Source organism: Lygodium microphyllum, chromosome 7, assembly GCF_053477565.2.
Source record: "Lygodium microphyllum isolate KBCC chromosome 7, Lygodium_microphyllum_v1.1.10, whole genome shotgun sequence".
Taxonomy (NCBI): Eukaryota; Viridiplantae; Streptophyta; class Polypodiopsida; order Schizaeales; family Lygodiaceae; genus Lygodium; species Lygodium microphyllum.
The window spans coordinates 132,895,887-132,900,923 of record NC_141141.1 but is presented as its reverse complement, the minus strand read 5'-3'; the positions used below and the strand labels follow the sequence as shown (position 1 = coordinate 132,900,923).

The 5,037-nt window shown below is 39.5% G+C and overlaps 1 long non-coding RNA gene across 10 annotated transcripts; it reads left to right on the top strand.

The window, feature by feature from the left end:
* Positions 1–2,258: 2,258 nt before the first annotated feature.
* LOC148033979 (uncharacterized) lies at positions 2,259–4,795 on the top strand. Of its 10 annotated transcripts, none has more exons than XR_015691481.1 (4): positions 2,260–2,643; positions 2,812–2,877; positions 2,960–3,280; positions 4,053–4,795. It is a non-coding gene; the product is annotated as an uncharacterized LOC148033979 (long non-coding RNA). The 10 variants fall into 10 exon arrangements; XR_015691482.1 differs by lacking the exon at positions 4,053–4,795 and adding an exon at positions 3,453–4,046; XR_015691489.1 differs by lacking the exon at positions 4,053–4,795 and having other exon boundaries at positions 2,259–2,643; positions 2,966–4,046.
* Positions 4,796–5,037: the final 242 nt, after the last annotated feature.

The following is a 5,037-nucleotide window of genomic DNA, read 5'->3' as shown; positions in this document are numbered from 1 at the left end:
AGTGGATTATAGAGTTGTGTCACTGGTACCGTGGGCCTTACCTTTCTTCTTTCTTAAAGAGAAAACTAGGAGACCCATGAGTACACGTGTGTGTCCCTTCACACATGTGCACATTGAATTTTTTTACTATGGTGGTGTGCAATGCTTCTACCAAAGGAGGGGATGTGCAAGATGGTGTGTAAGGTGATTGTGGATAATTAAGATGGTCATGAATGTGCTTGATGTGCCCAAGGCAATTGTGCAACATGATGCTTCTACAAGATGAGTACACATTGAGGAATTGCACTTTGGGTGCGCTAGATGGAGAACAAAGTGCAGTAATGTGGTGCACTAGACATGTAGCAAGGGTGTGACGAACACCTTCCTTCCTTGCTACCTATTCCAATCCTCCCTTGCCAATAGGCTAGATGTACAAGTGTACAAAGGGGTAATGGTCATGTACACACACTACCACTCAAGGGTGCACATAGGCACACAAGGTTTCATTATGCAATCTGTGTACCAATGCACTATGGTGATGTGCACCAAATGTGTACATATCTAAATGTGATTAGATTCAAGGAACACTATACACATGACTCATTAATGTGTTATGCATACCATGGTGATGTTATAGTGCATGCAATGATTTTAGCTATCTGTGTCATACTACAACTACTGTTGGGGTGCTCATGATGATACAAAATCATAGGAGATGTTGAATTCTAATGATGAAGATAACATTGAGCTACAAATCAATGGCTTGATCTTCCACGAGCTAAGTGACTAGCAAACAGGTGACTATCTTTGCAAGCTACTTGATCAGCACAAGTGCAATATTGACAGAGGACGATGATTGTGATCAAGTGCTACCCAACAAGATGTAGATAGTGAATGAGGATGCTCAACTCAATGCAAGGTAAGAAGTGCAAACTCTTCCTTCCACGCTGGTAGCATATGATAATGATTAGGTATTTTTTTAAAAACAACTATTGCTTTTTGCTTTCCTTCTCTCTTATTATTTTCCCTTTTCTTTTTCCCTTACAAACACTCTCACCCCTAAATGGTTAAGCCCTATTTACACTCGAAGGCATCAAGTGAGCTATAGCTCATCACAACGCACAATTCTAAGTTTTAATCAATCTTCTATTCTTTCCTTCATGTATTTGTTTCTCTAATGATGTCCTTTTATTCGTCTCTATATCCTCAAAACAAAACAAAACAAAATATATTAAACGTTCTATGCTTATGACCTATTAACTATATCATGACCATTCACAAATCTCATCTATCTACTAAACAAAATCCAAGATTTGTCATGTCAACCACAAAAAGAAGAAGATAAATCTAACTATTAATTTGCACATGTTTCAGAGTTGTGTACTAGCATCCCTCCTATCCCATGACAAACACCATGCAAATGGTTTCGTGGTTGATGTATAGTTAGTCTTGGTAATAGAACTAAAATGTTGCACTCCATGAGCTCAATGTTGGGACCAATAAACACACTCCTATTATTTTAGGAGCTTCCACCTAGGAAGTCCTTGGGCTAGCTCTCACCTAGCCACTCACATGCTTAACAAATGCTAACAATTCACTTGTAGTGTGCTTGGTACCATCTGATAGCTACAAACTCCACAATCCAAGTGTGCACCCACTCCCTTCTCATCTCTTCTTGCTCCACATGCATGAGAGAAGGCATAAGAGAATATTAGAGCTCTCTCTCTCTCTCTCTCTCTCTCTATATATATATATATATATATATATATATATATATATATATATATATATATATATATATAATGCAATAGCAAGAACTCAAAATTTACACACATGTGAATAGCTTGTTCTATTCTTCCTTATCCTTTAAGTACAACTCCTTTTACATCCTTGTAGACCTCGAAAATTGATCAACACACTTGGCAACTGCAAAGCATTAGCGGATTATTACAGCACAAATAGGAACTCGACTCTCCTAAAAACAATGGCATATAGGTTATAGAACCTACTCCTTCGTCCAAAATTTGCAGGCCTCTTTTCTCTCTCCTCCTTGCAGTTAAATAGAGGTATGCATATTGCTTATTTTCGAATCTACCAAACCTTAGAAAAGGAAAACCCCTTGTAGAGATGTACTTGGATTCTTAGTATCATAGCCAAAAGTTGGGTTTCTAAGTCAATTCTTAAAGTTTATGTGCTTTCAATAAGGTTACGGAAATCATTCTTCGAAGCTAAAGGAAGGGCCAATTGTAAATCTTCATGGAATACAATGGATTGGCAATCTCATTGGCGTGCCCTAATACTAAATGTACTAGGCGCTTTGCGCCTAGACTCGCCCCGGCGTCGGGGCTGGCGCAGGTCAAGGAGGGCAGGTCGAGGCGGTGAGCACGTCGAGGCAGTGCGCCCTTTTCGCGAGGAGGGCGGGTGTTGAACGCGTGGCACCTGCCCCGCCATTCTTCGTGGGGAGGCTGGGGCTGCCACGTGGCACCCGCCCCCAACCTGCCCTTAACTAATAGTAAAGATAACACATCCATACCTGCCTTTGCTTCTGCTGCTTTCCATATTCTATTCATCAGCTTGCAATCGGCCAAGTAGCACAATCTGTATTCCATGCCTTGCCTTGCAAATGAGGAAGAAACACAGTCTGTAATTGTGTGCTCTCGACAGGTATACATTTCATGAGTGGATGAAAATTTGTTCTTTGTATCCCTCAGTTTCTGCTTACGATCTCCGTTTTACTCTTCCTTCCTATGGACATATACTTTTCTGTGACTCTGAATTCAGAATTGCCGCCATTGCATCCTTTGTTCTAATTTGAACTTTTTTTTGCAGTAGGTATGCGCTATGCACCCAAGCACAAAATCTTTGTACCGTGCTGACTATTTTCGACAGATTTTTCAGGTCTGTTTGCAAATCCTGCATACAAATTTTCATCTTACAAGTTTGTGGTGATGCTTTTTACATAACTACTAAAATCTTGTAGCCCAAGGCAGGTTGCAACTCCCATCCAACAATATGTATTCCAGAGGGGGTCGATCATGTTCATGGTAGAGACAGTGAGCATATGTTCATGGTAGAGACAGTGAGCATATGTGTCCCAAAACTCTAGAGAGATAAATAGGGATCATGTGATGGGCGCTCCTAGAATCTCCTTCAAGCCTTCTTACAATCTTGGCGCATGAAGACCTGCTAGGACTTCTCAATTCTCGCACTGTGCATGGGGACTTTCTCCTCTCGTGTCCATTGTTCAATTATGTGGCTAGTAGCTTGCACTCTTGCTTTGGTTCGGCAGATTTATTCAGAGGTATTTCATCTGTTTTTGTCCTCCCATGTTCTAATTTTGCAACAATGTTGTGCTTTGCTGATTCTATTCCGCATTATTAGAGTAATCTTAATTCAGCTCTTTCCATCTTTTTTTCTTACATCATCGCCTTAGCCTCATCGTTGTCATGTCCAATGTTGCAAGCAATGTCCAGTTGTGGCTTCTGTTAGCGTAGACAACCAAGTGCCGCATGCAAAGCATACAAACTCACCTGAGGCTCCACCTATGCATGTAATGATGTTGTTGTGGTCAATTCCAAGCGGAGAACTAATGCTGCACATGATCAAACAAAGATGCAGCAGCAGGCTCTAACATGCCATCGTTCCTAGAGTAATAGCATACACTGAGATTAGTGTTGCCCATGTTCTTGGCATGAGTCCAAACATACATCTAGAATCTGCGAAATATGTATTTGTTCAATGTTTGCATCTGACAAGGTAGCATTTGATCAGTATTGCTACAATTTTGAGCTGCAATATCAAGATCCCACATAAATTCACACGGCTGCAATGTTTCAAAATTGATTCCTACAATGCTATTGTCATGTACTCTTGACTCATTGAAGGTTTTGAAGGAACTTGCATGCTCCAACCTTCATAGTGAATATCAATACAAAGTATGTGCACGTTGATCTTTTCTGAAAATGAGTTCACAACTCCTATTGCAAACACTGCACCAAATAATGTTGTCCTCGAAGTTTGTTGTCATGTTATGTGACATGTTTGCTGAAAATTCTCTCCTTTGTCTGATGCAGAGGGAGTGGTAGGTTGTACTTATGAAGATCAAACATTGCGACCTATGAGCTAAAACATTGATGGAAATTCTCTGTAGGTGCTGTTGTTTGATGCTAACACAATTCACGGGTCTGTTCATAGTTGTAGCCTGAAATTGGCATCATGCAAGTCAGTGGTCACGTCCTTTGTCATTTTTACTGCAATATTTATTGATTGTCTTATGCAGTAGCCTCTTCATAATCAAGCATTTCTGCAATCTTCACACACAACACATCAAACATCAGTAGCAATTCTCTGCAGGCCATTGATTGACATCTGGTAGAAATCATACATATGCTTTTTATTGTTGTCTTGCATAATAAAGTTCTGCAAGACTGTTATCATGAAGTCTGATGACTTTGCTATTAATTCTTTGTTTTGAATAATGCAAAAAGGTGTCCTTAATCTACGATCATGATGGTCTTCGCTTGCTACGCCAGGGTATTGATTGATGCACAGAAGATTTCAGGTCTGCTCAGAAGTGCTGCATACAAAACTTTAGTCCTGCAAAATTTTTAACATCTTCCCTAACACATGTGCTGCAATTTTTCTCCATTGTTTTATGTAGAAGGGTCTCTGGAATTAAAGATTGTGAGTGTCTTCGTATGTAGCCACTTCTGTATTGAAAGATAGTTATTGATTCTGTGAAGAAGCTACTAACTATCTCAAACATGTGCCTTATAGATAATTTTGTCCTACAAGTTTGTTGTCATGTTCTCTTACATATTGTTTTCTATGGTCTATTTACATGTCATTCTTTGTTCGGGACAAGCTCTCGATTATTGTGTTAATACTTATATCGTTACATCTACTTGTATGCATGAGTTTTCTTATGCATTGAAAGAGAGAAATATCATGGTAGTCGAGCATGATTGACATGTCTGGAAATACTATCCTTTGTATACACATGTGGGCAATCTTAAATATGTCATTTCCATTTCAATTCCCTTCAAATCAAGTGACTCA